This window comes from Aegilops tauschii, chromosome 6 (assembly GCF_002575655.3).
Source record: "Aegilops tauschii subsp. strangulata cultivar AL8/78 chromosome 6, Aet v6.0, whole genome shotgun sequence".
Taxonomy (NCBI): domain Eukaryota; kingdom Viridiplantae; phylum Streptophyta; class Magnoliopsida; order Poales; family Poaceae; genus Aegilops; species Aegilops tauschii.
The window spans coordinates 361072261-361090412 of NC_053040.3; positions in this window are offsets into that span (position 1 = coordinate 361072261).

Below are 18152 nucleotides of genomic sequence, written 5' to 3' on the forward strand. Positions count from 1 at the left end.
CCTGAGCTGGCTCTTGCTCAGAGAATTGTTGAACTGAAGCACAAAATTGACTATGAGAAGGCTCAGTTCAAGAAGCATATGGCCCAGCTCAGTGTGACAGACGTCCAAAACTTCAAGACAATGATGCATGAGCTCAAGGAGGCGTTTCACAAGAAACGTGACGAAGCCAAAGGTTCACGAAAGCGCATGAAGCACTTGGCTGCCAAATGTGTTCAAGCTTACAATGAAGCTGAGAAGCGCAAGGCAATTGGGCGTCCTGGCATTGACCCCAAGATGGCTGCTAAGAAAAAGAAGCCTACTGTGGCCCCAGCTGAAACATCCAGGCGGGAAGAACCTCGCATTGTCTTCCCCGCCAGTATGACAGACGTGAAGCCTAAGGTCCCCACAGTGGCTTCAGAGCTCAAGAAAACAAGGCCAGTTGAAGCCGAAGCCAGAAAGCGCAAGACCAAGAACACCACTGACGAGGCTCCACCTGCCAAGAAGCAAAAAACCAAGAAGAAAGATCGGGCTGCTCCCACAGAGCCCCTTGTCGTCGAGCCAATTTCTGTTGCTCGTCCTGCATCTACACAATAAGAGCGTCGTTTGATAGTTCATGAGCCTGCTTCCCCAGAGGCTCCTGAAGCTGAAGACGTTCCAGCTGTCAACCCCACCGCAGTTGAAGACATTGGTCCCCAAGACAATGTAGAAGATGATGAAGTCCTTCTTCAGATCGAGCACAATGTGGTATCATCACCTATTCTCACGAACAGCGAACTCATCAGCATTGGTCGTCCTTTGATGCCAATCGCTCAGGATGACTCATGGGCTGATCACCCTCAAGACTCCCCACGTCAAGAAGAAACACAAGCTACTCCCCCAACTCAAGTCACCACTCCGGTGCTTGAAGATGATGACTTTGAGGCCCAACCTACTCCATCTCCAGAAGCGTCGCCAGCGTTCCGCAGGCTTCGTAAAGGACCAAGGCCACAAGTCACTATGTCGAGTGTTCCAGAAGGAGAAGAGCACCAACCAGTATCACGCCAAGTATTTCCTAAAGCCTCTCCTACTGCGAACATCCCCGAGTCTGAAGCCAAAGCGGCTGAAGATATTTCGGCTGCATCAGCCGATGAACAAGAAGAGCCAAGAAATGAAGAAGAACGTGTTGCTACACCCCCAACCAACCCTGAAGTTGTTCTCGAGGAGAACGTGTCTGACCCTCCAGCTACTCGAGTGGAGGTTGATAACATTGAGGCGGCCACCAACACCCATACTGAAGCCACTGACGTTGTCATGGCTGAAGCTACTATGGCGCGTGAAGTTAATGTGCTGCCAGAAGTGATTGCACCTGAAGCCAATGCTGCTCCTGACGCAAATCTGCAGCCAGAAGTCAATACCACTGCCACTGCTCCTGTACCGCCTCCACGGCCACACACCATCGAGCAAGCATATGATCATGGTCAGCTGGTCACTGTCAGATGGCCCATTCTGGTTCCTCCACCTGCTGCTGGTCCGCAATTTGACTATCATATCGAGCACATGCCTCAGGTCCAGAAGCCGAAGCCAAGGTTGCCCAGGTTTCCAGGTACAGCAACTTCACCAGGGTCGTTCAATGCAAATGGCTTCATTGCGCACAACACTTTCTTTGATAGTGCCAAGAACCCCTATTCCAAGCCAAGGATTTCTTCTGATCGGTTCTGGAGCTATCAGCAGCGCAACTACTATTCCTGTGTTCTCTATGACCAAGGGCGCATCTTCCCACATATGCGTCTAGACTGTGAAGCCATTGCTGGACTACCCTGCCTTGAAGAAGCCCTTGACTGCTTCCGTGATGCTGGACTTCTGAACTTTTTGACTGATAAGGAGCATTGGAATGAAGAGCTTCTGCTACAATTTTCCACATTCGTGGCTACAACAGGGATCCGAAGACTTGGGTCCTTGAGTGGATGACAGGCAATGTCCATCATGAAGCCAAAGCTCTTGACATTATTGAGCTCACTGGTCTGCCCACTCCAGGTGAATTATATGAACCTAGTTGTCAGCTTCACCGCAATGCTTTGGAGAGCATCTTTCAGAAGCCAGAGCCCAACATGAGCCAAATGTTGAGCATGATGAAGCCACTGCCACGCGACGCTGAATACCCAAGAGAATTCTTTGTTGAAGACCTAGAGTATCTGCCCCGAACAATCTATCATATCATAAGGTGAACTCTATGGCCCATCAAGGGACATTCTTCTGTTGCAAAGCTTGAAGGAGCAATGAAAACATTGGTCTTTTATATCTTCATTGGCATCAGCTTCAATGCTCAAGACTTCTTTATCAGGCAATTGGCTGCATCAGGCTCTGATCTCTTTGGTCTGAAGTTCTACGCTCCATGGGTTATGCGCCTTATCAAGCTTCACTCTGCCGTCAACTATCAGCCTTCCGCATGCAACCATCTGATATTTTTGCCAGAGGTTGATATGTCAGTTGAAGCCATATACCCAGAGCCTGCCAAGGAGTCTGTTTGTCTTCACAATGCTGATCACCAAAGCTTCACACAGCCCATTAAAGAAGTTCAGGCCGTCACTCGTGTTTATCCTTTGGCTGGCAATACTCGTGGCCCTCACCGTGCCCATACTGAAGCCACTGAAAGCACTATTGCTCAAAGGCCTCGGAAGCGATCTTGTGTTCTCAATGACCGAGAGCTTCTCGTTGCCCTGCATCAGAAACAGGATAAGCATCACTACTGGCTGAAGCGGTAGATGCAAAGCCTCTTGGTGGACGTCAATCGCATTCTCAACCTTGCCACCAAGAATGCATTTGTCACTCATGAAACCTGTCAGATGTCATGGAAGAGTTTGACTTTGCTCAGTGCTAAAGCTGATCTGCAAGATGGTGGCTTCACTGAAAGATTCAAGCTTGACTCCACTCCTCCAAGGAATGATGTCTTGCGTCGGACTCCCTCTCTTGAAGACTCTGACTATTCCTCCTCAGCTGCAACGGTGAATGATAGAGTCATAGATGACCAAGATGATGCTACTTCACCACCTCCAACTTCAGCACGTGTTGACAATGCACCAAGTTCATCTGCACCGCCAAACGCCAACGACGACCCTGCAGCTTCACCTACTCCTTCTGGGAACGAGTAGCGGCTCTATGTCTTCAAACCTTTTTGGTCCTTACTGACAAAAGGGAGAGAAGCATATGGGTTGATAGTCTTCAAGCGGGTCCATATGGGCGGTTGCTTTATATTTTGCCTAGTGTCTACAACTCTTGCTTTTGATACATTTGGTTCTTTGAGTTGTAACACTTAAACTTGATGGTCGTCTGCTACTTGTTTGCTATTCTGTGATGCGATGATAAATTCCGCATGTGCGATGATAAATTCCGCACGAAGTCATATTGCAGACGTCCATTTTCCATTATGCATGTCATTATCTTCGTTATATCAAATCATGCATGATGAATTGTCTTCATAAGTTGAAGAGGATCTCCACAAGTACAACCTGCCATGTGCATTTGCATTCCAAAAGAAAATTACTTATATGCACATCTTCAGGGGGAGCCTTTTGCTACTTATGAATACAATACCTTAATCCTCTACAGTTTCACATACTTTTATCCCCGTTGAAAACTTCAACCAGTTTGTCATCAATCACCAAAAAGGGGGATATTGTAAGTGCATCTAGTGCCACCCCTAGTTTGTTTTGGAGTATTGATGACAAACCTGGTTGAGGGACTAATGTGTTTGTGAGAATTGCAGGATAACACAGGTAGTAGTCCCTCATTGATTCGGTTTACCTACCGGAGATGGCCCCTAAAATGTATGAAGACATTGAAGACAATGGTGGTATGTGAAGATATTCACATTGAAGACTATGACAAGAGAAGACATCACGTGAAGACTATGGAGCGCGAAGACTTAGTTGTTCCGTTGTTTCCTTTTCGTCTTTGTTGAGTCATAGGAACCACCGTACTGTTAAGTGGGGTCCCAGTGAACAAAGTCAGAGTGACCGAAGTGATGCTCAACCAAATCCTATGTCTTCGAGCGAAGACAATGAGAGCAAATCTTATCCAGAGCTGGATGAGTCAGCTTTACTTGTAGCCCAAGTCAAGCTGCCGCGTGTGTTTGAAATTTGACCGTTGGAACATGTGTCAGTTCCTTAGTGACCCAGGGTCATTTCAGACAAATCAAGTCGGGTTGCCTAGTGGCTATAAATAGCCCACCCCCTACACCATAAATTGGTGGCTGCTCAGAGTTAGTGCACGGCTTTTGTCGTTTGAGAGCAACCCACCTCTGAAGCTTTTGAGAGAGAGAAATCCTTGCAAGGACAAAGCCCAAACACCCAGAGCCAAAGAGTGTTAGGCATCACTGAAGTCTTTCTGTCCGCGTGACCAGAAGACTTGTTACACTTGAGGACTGTGCATCCTCCAGACGGTTAGGCGTCGCGTTCTGAGCATCCAAGAGTCATTGTGGATCGCGGGTGAACGAAGTCTGTGAAGGTTTTGAAGTCTACCTTGAAGACTTACCAGAGTGATTGGGCGAGGACTGGGTGTCCTTAGCTCAAGGGTAATAAGGTGAAGACACGGTCTTCTGAGTTAAATCTCAGCCTCCCTAACCAGACGTACAGTTGTCACAGCAACTGGAACTGGTCCAACAAATCCTTGTCCTCACCAAGCGACTGGTTCTATCATCTCCCTCTCTTTATTTACAGTTTGTCTTCGTGAAGTCATTGCCTGCCTGTGTTACCTGTTTGACTTCACTGTGTGACTTCTATTGTTGTTTGGCTTCATACTATGTTCCATCCTGATCATTACTACCTAGCTGCTATTATTCTTCGTGCTTTCACTTCATTGAATACTTGACTATGGCTTGCATAGTGTAGTCTACCTTCCGCTACATGTTAATAGGTTCATTTATATCGTTTGTCTTCAAAACTTCCATGTTTTGAAGACTTTCATAAAAATCGCCTATTCACCTCCCCTCTAGTCGATAACTAGCACTTTCACAAGCGTAGAGTTTTGTAGGACAGTAGCAAATTTCCCTCAAATGGATGACCTAAGGTTTATTAATCTGTGGGAGGCGTAGGATGAAGATGGTCTCTCTCAAACAACCCTACAACCAAATAACAAAGAGTCTCTTGGGTCCCCAACACACCCAATACAATGATAAATTGAATAGGTGCACTAGTTCGGCGAAGAGATGGTGATACAAGTGCAATATGGACGGTAGATATAGGTTTTTTATAATCTGAAAATATAAAAACAGCAAGGTAGCAAGTGGTAAAAGTGAGCAAAAATGGTATTGCAATGCTTCGAAACAAGGCCTAGGGTTCATACTTTCACTAGTGCAAGTTCTCTCAACAATGATAACATAATTAGATCATATAACAATCCCTCAACGTGCAACAAAGAGTCACTCCAAAGTCACTAATAGCGGAGAACAAACGAAGAGATTATTGTAGGCTACGAAACCACCTCAAGTTATTCTTTCTGATCGATCTATTGGGGTATCCCTATAAGTGTCACAAACAGCCCTAGAGTTCGTACTAAAATAACACCTTAAGACACACATCAACCAAAACCCTAATGTCACCTAGATACTCCAATGTCACCATAAGTATCTGTGGGTTTGATTATACGATATGCATCACACAATCTCAGATTCAAAGAACTTCAAAGAGTGCCCCAAAGTTTCTACCGGAGAGTCAAGACGAAAATGTGTGCCAACCCCTATGCATAAGCTCAGAAGGTCTCAGAACCCGTAAGTTGATCACCAAAACATACATCAAGTGGATCACGTGAATATCCCATTGTCACCACAGATAAGCACATGCAAGACATACATCAAGTGTTCTCAAATCCTAAAAGACTCGATCCAATAAGATAACTTCAAAGGGAAAACTCAATCCATTACAAGAAGGTAGAGGGGGAGAAACATCATAAGATCCAACTATAATAGCAAAGCTCGCGGTACATCAAGATCGTGCCAAATCAAGAACACGAGAGAGAGAGATATCAAACACATAGCTACTGGTACATACCCTCAGCCCCGAGGGTGAACTACTCCCTCCTCGTCATGGAGAGCTCCAGGATGATGAAGATGGCCACCGCTGATGGTTTCCCCCTCAGGCAGGGTGCCGGAACGGGCTCCCAATTGGTTTTTCGTGGCTACAGAGGCTTGCAGCGACGGAACTCCCGATCTAGGTTCTGTTCTAGAGGTTTTGGGATTTATAGGAGGTGTTGGCGTCAGGGACAAGTCAGGGGGTCCACGAGTAGCCTACAAGACCGGAGGGCATGCCCTCCACCTTTGTGGAGGCCTCGTGGCTCTTCTGGCCCAACTCTTTTGCTTTGGGGGCTTCTTCTGCTCCATAAAAACTCACCGCAAATTTTCACCTCAATTGGACTCCGTTTGATATTCCTTTTCTGTAAAAGTGGAAAACAAGGAAAAAATAGAAACTGGCACTGGGCTCTAGGTTAATAGGTTAGTCCCAAAAATCATATAAAATAGCATATTGATGCCTGCTAGAACTACGTAGGTATTTTCCCAAAGAGGAAGGGATGATGCAGCACAACAACGTTAGGTATTTCCCTCAGTGATGAGACCAAGGTTATCGAACCAGTAGGAGAACCAAGCAACACTACATAAACAACACCTGTAGACAAATAACGAATACTCGCAACCCGACGTGTTAAACGGGTTGTCAATCCCTTTCGGATAACGGCGCCAAAAATTGGCAAACGAACGTGAGAGAGTTGTAATAATTTGATAGATTGAACGCCAAATAAAATAAAGTGCAGCAAGGTATTTTTTATTTTTGGTTTAATAGATCTAAAAACAAAAGCAAATAAAATAGATCGCAAAGGCAAATATATTAAAGAAGAGACCCGGGGGCCGTAGATTTCACTAGTAGCTACTCTCGAGAAAAATAGCAAACCGTGGGTAAACAAATTACTGTTGGGCAATTGATAGAACTTCAAATAATCATGACGATATCCAGGCAATGATCATTATATAGGCATCACGTCCAAGATTAGTAGACCGACTCCTGCTTGCATCTACTACTATTACTCCACACATCGACCGCTATCCAGCATGCATCTAGTTTATTAAATTCATGGAGAAACGGAGTAATGCAACAAGAACGATGACATGATGTAGACAAGATCTATTTATGTAGAAATAGACCCCATCTTGTTATCCTTAATAGCAATGATACATACGTGTCGGTTCCCCTTCTGTCACTGGGATCAAGCACCGTAAGATCGAACCCATTACAAAGCACCTCTTCCCATTGCAAGATAAATAGATCAAGTTGGCCAAACAAAACCCAAATATCAGAGAAGAAATACGAGGCTATAAGCAATCATGCATATAAGAGATCAAAGAAGACTCAAATAACTTTCATGGATAAAAAGATAGATCTGATCATAAACTCAAAGTTCATCGGATCCCAACAAACACACCGCAAAAAGAGTTACATCATATGGATCTCCAAGAGACCATTGTATTGAGAATCAAATGAGAGAGAGGAAGCCATCTAGCTACTGACTACAGACTCGTAGGTCTACAAAGAACTACTCACGCATCATCGGAGAGACACCAATGGACATGATGCACCCCTTCGCGATGGTGTCTAGATTGGATCTGGTGTTTCTGGAACTTGCGGCGGCTAGAATTGATTTTCGTCGACTCCCCTAGGGTTTCTGGAATATTGGGGTATTAACAGAGCAAAGAGGCGGTTTGGGGGGCACCCGAGGTGGGCACAAACCACCTGGGCGCGCCTGGGCCTCCAGGCGCGCCCTGGTGGGTTGTGCTTCCCTCAGAGCACCCCTAGGTGCTTCTTCAACCCACTGGATGTCTTCTGGTCCAAAAAAATCCACAAAAAGTTTCTCTGCGTTTGGACTCCCTTTGGTATTGATTTCCTGCGATGTAAAAAACATGCAGAAAACTGCAACCGGCACTTGGCACTATGTCAATAGGTTAGTACCAAAAAATGATATCAAATGACTACAAAATGAGTGTAAAATATCCAAGAATGATAATATAACAGCATGTAACAATCAAAAATTATAGATACGTTGGAGACGTATCAGCATCCCCAAGCTTAATTCCTGCTTGTCCTCGAGTAGGTAAATGATAAAAACTGACTTTTTGATGTGGAATGCTGCCTAACATGTCATCTCATATTCTTTTCTTTATAGCATGGACATTTGGACTTCTATATGGTTCAAAGCAATAGTCTAGTTTTCACATGATAACTTAAATACTCAAGCATATCAACAAGCAATCATGTCTTTCAAAATATCAACGCTAAAATAAGTTATCCCTAGCCCATAATGCTCAATCATTGATCCATTCATGAAACACACTCGCATATTAGCTACGCCCAATGCGTACGATCATAGTGCCCCCTAATTGGTGCTTTATAAGAGAAGATGGAGACTCAATTTGAAAATAAAAATTGCATAAAGTAAAATAAAGGGCCTTCACAGAGGGAAGTACGGATGTGTAGAGGTGCCAGAGCTCAAAGCGAAAAACATAGAGATAAAAACATTTTGGGAGGTATGCTTTTCCCACCAACAAAAACGACTTAAAGTTCCCAACACTTTCCATGCTAGATATATCATAGGTGGTTCCCAAACAAAAAATAAAGTTTATTCCTTTTTCCACCATACTTTCACTTTCCATGGCTAACCGTATCCACGGGTGCCTTCCATACTAACACTTTCCAAGGAATTTATTATTTTACAACATAAAGTAAATTCATTTTTCATTTTGGGACAGGGCATCCCTAATACCTTGGCCTTACTCTCGTGCAATGACAAGTGAATAAACACTCACCGTGAGAATAACACATCTAGCATGGAAAATATTAACCACCCCTCACCGCCTCGCGAGCGGTACGAACACGCAAAAGAGAAATTTATTTTGAAAATTAGAGATGGCACATACAAATTTGCTTAGAACAGCAAAAGAATACCACATATAGGTAGGTATAGTGGACTCATATGGCAAAACTGGTTTAAAGGATTTTGGATGCACAAGTAGAGATCATACTTAGTGCAAAATGAAGGCTATCAAAAGATTGAGAAGCGACCAACCAAGAAACAAATAATCTCATAAGCGAGCATTAAGCATAATTAACATCGAATAATGCACCACAAGTAGGATGTAATTTCGTTGCACAACTATTGACTTTCATGCTTGCATAGGGAATCACAAACCTTACGACCAATATTCTTACTAAAGCATAATTACTCACCAACATGACTTACATATCACATCATCATATCTCAAAACTATTATAAGGAATCAAGTTTATTTTGTCCAATGATCTTCATGAAAGTTTTTATTATATCCTTCTTGGATATCTATCACTTTGGAACTAATTTTCATGTGTTGCTTTTGATAAGATCAAACAAATATAAGTGAAGATCGTGAGCATAATATTTCTTTCCCTCGAATTAATTTAAGTGAAGCAAGAGAGAATTCCTTAAAAAAATTACTAACTCTCAAATAAATCTAAGTGAAGCATGAGAGAATTTCTCAAAAAGATATAAGTGAAGCACTAGAGCAATTCCATAGCTCAAAAAGATTTAAGTGAAGGATAGAGAGCAATTCTAACAAGTCATGGAATAATTTTGGCTCTCTCAAACGAGTGTGTCCAGCAAGGATTCATGACTCAAAACAAAAGGGAAAACAAGCAAAGACTCATATCATACAAGACCCTCCAAGAAAAACTCATAGTATGTGACGAATAAAAATATAGCTTCAAGTAAAGTACCGATGGTGATTAGAAGAAAGAGGGGATGCCACTGGGGCATCCCCAAGCTTAGTTGCTTGCTTCTCTTTGGATAATAGCTTGGGATGCCATGTGCATGCCCAAGCTTGGGCTCTTCTTACTCCTTATTCCTTCATCCTGAAGGAAATATGCCCTAGAGGCAATAATAAAGTTGTTATTTATATTTCCTTATATCATGACAAATGTTTATTATTCATGCTAGAATTGTATTAACCGGAAACTTGATACATGTGTGGATACATAGACAAAACACAGTGTCCCTAGTAAGCCTCTACTAGACTAGCTCGTTAATCAAAGATGGTTAAGTTTCCTAACCATAGACATGTGTTGTCATTTGATGAACGGGATCACATCATTAGGAGAATGATGTGATGGACAAGACCCATCCGTTAGCTTATCATAATGATCATTATGTTTTATTGCTATTGCTTTCTTCATGTCATATACATATTCCTTCGACTATGAGACTATGCAACTCCCGGATACCGGAGGAATACCTTGTGTGCTATCAAACGTCACAACATAACTGGTTTATAAAGATGCTCTACAGGTATCTCCGAAGGTGTTTGTTGGGTTGGCATACATCGAGATTAGGATTTGTCACTCCGAGTATCGGAGAGGTATCTCTGGGCCCTCTCGGTAATGCACATCATAATAAGCCTTGCAAGCAATGTGACGAATGAGTTAATTGCAGGATGATGTATTACATAATGACTGAAGAGACTTGCCGGTAATGAGATTGAACTAGGTATGAAGATACCGACAATCGAATCTCGGGCAAGTAACATACCGATGACAAAGGGAATTACGTATGTTGTCATTGTGGTACGGCCGATAAAGATCTTCGTAGAATATGTAGGAACCAATATGAGCATCCAGGTTCCGCTGTTGGTTATTGACCGGAGAGGTGCCTCGGTCATGTCTACATAGTTCTCAAACCCGTAGGGTCCGCACGCTTAACGTTCGATGACGATTTTGTATTATATGAGTTATGTGATTTGGTGCTCGAATGTTGTTCGGAGTCCCGGATGAGATCACAGACATGACGAGGAGTCTCGAAATGGTAGAGGTAAAGATTCATGTAGGGGACGATGGTATTCGGACACCGGAAGTGTTCCGGGGGTACCGGGTACGTATCGGGTCACCGGAAGGGGTTCCGGGCATCCCCCCAGCAACTACATGGGCGTAGTGGGCCAAGAAGGGGACAGACCAGCCCCTAGGGTGCTGGTGCACCCCATGTAGGCCAAAATAAGGGGGAAGGAAAGACGAGAAGAGGGAAAGGAAGGGGAGGGATTCGGCCTCCCCCTTCCTTCTCTCCTCCCTCCTCCTCCCTTCCCCCTCCGGATGAATATGGAAGGGGGGAGGCCGAATTGGGAGGCGCCCAAGTAGGGTTCCTCCTACTTGGGGCGCCCCCTTGGCTGCCTCTTCTCCCCTCCAACCTATATATATGAGGGGGGCACCGCTAGAACACACAACATTGATTCCTAGCCGTGTGCGGCGCCCCCTCCACAGTTTATGCCTCCGGTCATATTCACGTAGTTCTTAGGCGAAGCCCTCCGCGGATCACTTCACCATCACCGTCACCACGCCATCGTGCTGACGGAACTCTCCCTCGACACTTTGCTGGATCAAGAGTACGAGGGACGTCATCGAGCTGAACGTGTGTAGAACTCGGAGGTACCGTACGTTCAGTGCTTGATCGGTATGAACGAGAAGTTCAACTACATCAACCGCGTTGTCAAACGCTTCCACTTTCGGTCTACGAGGGTACATGGACACACTCTCCCCCTCTCTTTGCTATGCATCTCCTAGATAGATCTTGCGTGAGCGTAGGATTTTTTTTGAAATTGCATGCTACGTTCCCCAACAGTGGTATCAGAGCCAGGTCTATGCGTAGATGATATGCACGAGTAGAACACAAAGAGTTGTGGGCGGTGATCATCATACTGCTTACCAATGTCTTATTTTGATTCAGAGGCATTGTTGGATGAAGCGGCCCGGACCAAGCTTACATGACCATGTTCATGAGATCGGTTCCACCAACAGACATGCAACTAGTTTTGCATAAAGGTGGCTAGCGGGTGTTTGTTTCTCCAACTTTAGTTCAATCAAATTTGACGGCGGTCGGTCCATGTTGAAGGTTAAAACAACAAACTTGATAAATCACCCTTGTGGTTTTGATGCATAGGTAAGAATGGTTCTTGCTAGAAGCCCGTAGTAGCCACGTAAAACTTGCAACAACAAAGTAGAGGACGTCTAACTTGTTTTTGCAGGGCATGTTGTGATGTGATATGGTCAAGACATGATGTGATATACGTTATTGTATGAGATGATCATGTTTTGTAAAAGTTATCGGCAACTGGCATGAGCCTTATGGTTGTCGCTTTATTGTATGAAATGCAAACGCCATGTAATTGCTTTACTTTATCACTATGCGTTAGCGATAGTTGTAGAACCAATAGTTGGCGAGACGACAATGACGCTACGATGGAGATCAAGGTGTCAAGCCGGTGACGATGGAAATCATGAAGGTGCTTTGGAGATGGAGATCAAAGTCACAAGATGATGATGGCCATATCATGTCACATATTTTGATTGCATGTGATGTTTATCTTTTATGCATCTTATATTTCTTAGTACGACGGTAGCATTATAAGATGACCTCTCACTAAAATTTCAAGGTATAAGTGTTCTCCCTGAGTATGCGCCATTGAGACAGTTCGTCGTGCCGAGACACCACGTGATGATCGGGTGTGATAAGCTCTAAGTTCACATACAATGGGTGCAAGACAGTTTTGCACATGCAGAATACTCAGGTTAAACTTGACGAGCCTAGCATATACAGACATGGCCTCGGAACACTGGAGACCGAAAGGTCGAACGTGAATCATATAGTAGATATGATCAACATAGAGATGTTCACCATTGAAAACTACTCCATCTCACGTGATGGTCAGACAAGGTTTAGTTGGTATGGATCACGTGATCATTTAGATGACTCAAGGGATGTCTATCTAAGTGGGAGATCTTAAGTAATATGATTAATTGAACTTAATTTATCATGAACTTAGTCCTGATAGTATTTGCATATCTATGTTGTAGATCAATAGCTCGCGTATAGCTCCCCTGTTTTATTTTTGATATGTTCCTTGAGAAAACTAAGTTGAAAGATGATAGTAGCAATGATGCGGAGTGGGTCCGTGATCTGAGGATTATCCTCATTTCTACACTGAAGAATTATGTCCTTGATGCGCCACTAGGTGATGAACTGTTGCAGGAGCAGATGTAGACGTTATGAATGTTTTGCAAGCTCGGTATGATGCTGCTTGATAGTTTAGTGCACCATGCTTTACGGCTTAGAACCGGGACTTCAAAACTGTTTTGAACGCCATGGAGCATATGAGATGTTCCAAGAAGCTAAAAATGATATTTCAGACTCATGCCCGTGTTAAGAGGTATGAGACCTCTGACAAGTACTTTGCCTACAAGATGGAGGAGAATAGCTCAGCTAGTGAGCATGTGCTCAGAATGTCTGGGTACTACAATCACTTGAATCAAGTGGGAGTTAATCTTCCAGGTAAGATATTGATTGACAGAGTTCTCTAGTCACTATCACCAAGGTACTAGAACTTCATGATGAACTATAATATGCAAGGGATGACAAAAACGATTCCCAAGCTCTTCGCAATGCTGAAATCGGCGAAGGTAGAAATCAAGAAATAGAATCAAGTGTTGATGGTTAACAAGACCACTAGTTTCGAGAAAAAGGCAAGGGAAAGAAAGGGAAACTTCAAAAGGAATGGCAAGAAAGTTGCCACTCCCATGAAGAAGCCCAAAGCTAGACCCAAGACTAAAACTGAGTGCTTCTACTGCAAAGGAAATGGTCACTGGAAGTGGAACTGCCCTAGATACTTGGCAGATAAGAAGGATGGCAAAGTGAACAAAGGTATATTTGATATACATGTTATTGGTGTGTACTTTACTAGTGTTTATAGCAACCCCTCGGTATTTGATACTGGTTCAGTTGCTAAGAGTAGTAACTCGAAACAGGAGTTGCATTATAAACAGAGACTAGTTAAGCACAAGGTGACGATGTGTGTTGGAAGTAATTCCAAGGTTGATACGATGACCATCGCACACTCCCTCTACCTTCGGGATTAGAATTGAACCTAAATAAATGTTATTTGGTGTTTGCGTTGAGCATTAATATGATTGGATCATGTTTATTGCAATACGGTTATTCATTTAAGTCAGATAATAATTGTTGTTCTGTTTATATGGATAAAACCTTCTATGGTCGTACACCCAATGTGAATGGTTTGTTAAATCTCGATCGTGGTGATACATATATTCATAATTTTGATGCCAAAATATGCAAAGTTGATAATGATAGTGCAACATATCTGTGGCACTGTCGTTTAGGTCATATTGGTGTAAAGCGCATGAAGAAACTCCATGCGGATGGACTTTTGGAATCACTTCATTATGAATCATTTGATGCTTGCGAACCATGCCTCATGGGCAAGATGACTAAAACTCCGTTCTCCGGAACAATGGAGCGAGACACTTACTTATTGGAAATAATACATACCGATGTATGCGGTCCAATGAGTGTTGAGGCTCGCGGCGGGTATCATTATTTTCTGACCTTCATAGATGATTTGAGTAGATATGGGTATATCTACTTAATGAAACACAAGTCTAAAACATATAAAAAGTTCAAAGAATTTTAGAGTGAAGTGGAGAATCACCGTACCAAGAAAATAAAGTTTCTACGATCTGATCGGGGAGGCGAATATTTGAGTTACGACTATGGCCTTCATTTAAAACAATGTGGAATAGTTTCACAACTCAAGCCACCAGGAACACCACAGCGTAATGGTGTGTCCGAACGTCGTAGCCGTACTTTATTAGATATGGTGCGATCTATGATGTCTCTTATCAATTTACCACTATCGTTTTGGGTTTACGCATTAGAGACAGCTGCATTCACATTAAATAGGGCACCATCTAAATCCGTCGAGACGACACCGTATGAACTATGGTTTGGCAAGAAACCTAAGCTGTCGTTTCTTAAAGTTTGGGGTTGCGATGCTTATGTGAAAAAGCTTCAGCCTGATAAGCTCGAACCCAAATCAGAGAAGTGCATCTTCATATAGGATACTCAAAAGAAACTGTTGGGTACACCTTCTATCACAGATCCAAAGGTGTAACATCCCAAAATTCTAAATTTTGGAATGTTATATTAAATAAATAGATTTGATTGATTGTTTGATTGTGGTGTGGTTGCTTGTGTGAAATTGAGTGAAATTTGAAACTTTCTGAAAGTTAAATCAGAGGGAATAAAAGGACTTTCCCAAACTTTCATTTTGCATTTATGATCTTCGTGAATTCAAATTCTTTTCAAATACAAAACCCTAGAGAGAAGATGACATGACTTCTTCCATTTAAATAAATGAAAAGGGTTTTTGAAAATATTTGAATTTCACTTGGAAATATTTCAAATTCAGAAACTTTAAGCAACTCAATGATTTTCATGAGAGAAGATAAAATGACTTCTTCAAAATATATGAAATACGAGTTGGAAGTTTAAAAGGATCAAATTCAAAGTCCTTTTGGAAATTATTTTCAATTTGGAGTTATTTGGATTTTATTCAAATTATTTTTCTCCAAAAATAAAATATATGGAAATTAGGGTAAAATGATTTCCTACATTGGAAAATTGGACAGAAATAAATTTGAATTCATTTTGGTAATTTTAAAATGATTTTATTGAGATTTTATTGCACCAGTAGCACTGTTTGATTTATTTAAATTTTGGTGGATTTTATTTGATGCTAGAAAAATTTCCAGATTGTAGGAAATCTTTTTACCCTAATTTCCATATATTTTATTATATGCCTTTATAATATTTTTATTTTTATTTCTTTATAATATTATATGCCTTTATAATATTTTGATATATTATATGCCTTTATAATATTTTGATATATTATATGCCTTTATAATATTTTTCTTTCTTTTGTTTTATTATTTTTGTCTGTCTCTATTTTAAAAAAACTTCTCCCCGACTGGGCCGGCCCAGCCGCGGCCCAGCTCCGCGCCGCCTCGCCCGTCGTCCCCGTGCGGGACTCCGCTCGGAGAGCCGCCACGCCGCCGTGAGCGCTCGGGACTACGCTTCCCGAGGTTCGCCGCCCCTTCCCCTATAAACCCGAGGCCCGGCCCCGCCTCTATCTCCTCCCCGCACCTGCGCCGCTGCACCGCCGCCGGAGCCGCCGCACGCCGCGCCGCATCTCGCCGCCCCTCGCCTCGCGCTGCTGCCGCACTTCTGCCGCGCCGCCGCCGCTGCTCCACCACCGCGCCGCCTCTTGCTTCGCCCCTTGCCGCCCCTCGCCGTCGCCTCCGCTCACCGTCGAAGCCGTCGGGGAGATCCGCCGCAACCGCCGCCGCCACCGCCTCGCCGGAGAGCCACCGGAAAACCGCCACCGCCGCCGGTTTATTTCGCCCGAGCCGGTAAAAGCCGCCGCTTTTTCTTTCGGTTTAAAAAAACCTAGATCGGTTTTCTATAGAAAACCTAGATCTGATTTTTTAAGTTTAGTTATGTAGTGAACGTTCACCCGGTTGGTTCTATTAATGAACAAATTCATTCGCTATGTTCTGTTAACGAGCGTTCGCTCGATAGTTTTTTCTTTTTTTTCTTTCTAATTTCGGCCAGGGACCCATCCGTGAATATTATATTTATAGATTAGTCCCTGTACTTCGTTGGATCACTACTTTTTGCTCATTTGTCCAAATCCAACGAAACCAATGCTCACTTCTTCATTATGAACCCCTCTATCCAGTAAAACAACTTAAACATGTTTTTGATAGTTTAAAATTTGAATTCAAACAGATTTGTATTTGAACTTCGTTTGATCATAATTTGAGTTTTGTGACTCTGTTTGAGTTGATTCTTTTTGCAAATCGAAGCTCTTGACCTAAACTTTCTGATAAGGCCAAATTCACATAATTTTGGTACTGTTAGAAATTGTTTTCTGTTGCAAGAGTTATTTGCTTGGTTTTGATGTTTTCCGAATTGTCTTCTTCGTTCTTTCCGATCTTTTGAATGATTGCTTATGTGTGGTTACTATTGCTTGCTCACGCTAGATTGACCGGAGTGTGACGAGTAGAACTAGCAGGAGTTATGAGTGCGAATCATCTTCATCATCAGTACAGGGAAGTTCACACTTTGATCATACCCCTTTCATACCCAGTTTTTATGCATTAATTTCAACCCTCAAACATTGCATGGTTAGGATTGATAACATGTGGGTATTGGGAAGTAGTATGAGGTAGGAACCTATTGCCCTGCATTCAAACCTTGGGAGTTACTTCTACGTTATGCTTATACTGCTATGCTATGTTCGTACACGTGGTTTGGTTTGAGTGATTCATGATAGATGTGAGAGTTACTATTAATGGTTAACTTCAGGTGGCTACTTTAATACACATCTGGGTGGATTGGTTGGGGCACCCTGGAGCACCCAGTGGTTTGCCCGGGCACCTGGAGAACCCAGTGCTTGCCCAAGGGGATCCCGGAGGACCCATGTGATCACCCTATGGAATGCCGCCCAGGCTCAAAGGGATCATAAGATTATCCATGCTAGAAACTTCCGTGTGCAGCCACAAGCTATTATGGGCTCTAGCATAGTTGAGTATGTTGCATGACCTCTTCCAGTGGTAGGCTAGCAGATGTAGGGGATGTAGGTTGGTACTGTCTACCCGGGGTTAGAGTTAATGCTTCTGAAAGACTGTGTCTCGGTCATCCGTTTCTCAAACACCATGTAGTGCAAGAAATCCAACGGAGGAGATCGAGTCTTGTGGGGAAAAGTGCGCAAACCTCTGCAGAGTGTACAAACTAATCATGATTAGCCGTGTCCCCAGTTATGGACATCTTGAGTATCTGGTTCTTGGATTATCCTGTTGATCTCAACACTCTATTTAATTAATTTGTTGGATTGTTAACTTTTAATTTGGGATTGAGTTGGAGGAACCTTCTCAATATTTTCAACAAACTTTGTAGTTAAATAAAATATATTCCTTTGCAGTAGGGAAAATTGGCTTTTCGCAAAAACATTATAACCATAGAGCTTTTCCACCAGCCAAATACGCATGTAGTGATAGTTATTATTCATCATTATCCTATGGTGTGAATTTGCCAGTACATTCAATGTACTGACCCTTTGTGGCTGCAACGTCTCATGTTGCAGGAATTCTTACAACGAGTAAGTGATACGTTAGGGTTACGATTTCTACACTTAACTTTGCCGCTGGTGTTGATGGGAATCCACAACCTCGTTGTTACTTCCGTTATTTGGATTGAGGTAATAGTATTTACGTTACTTTATA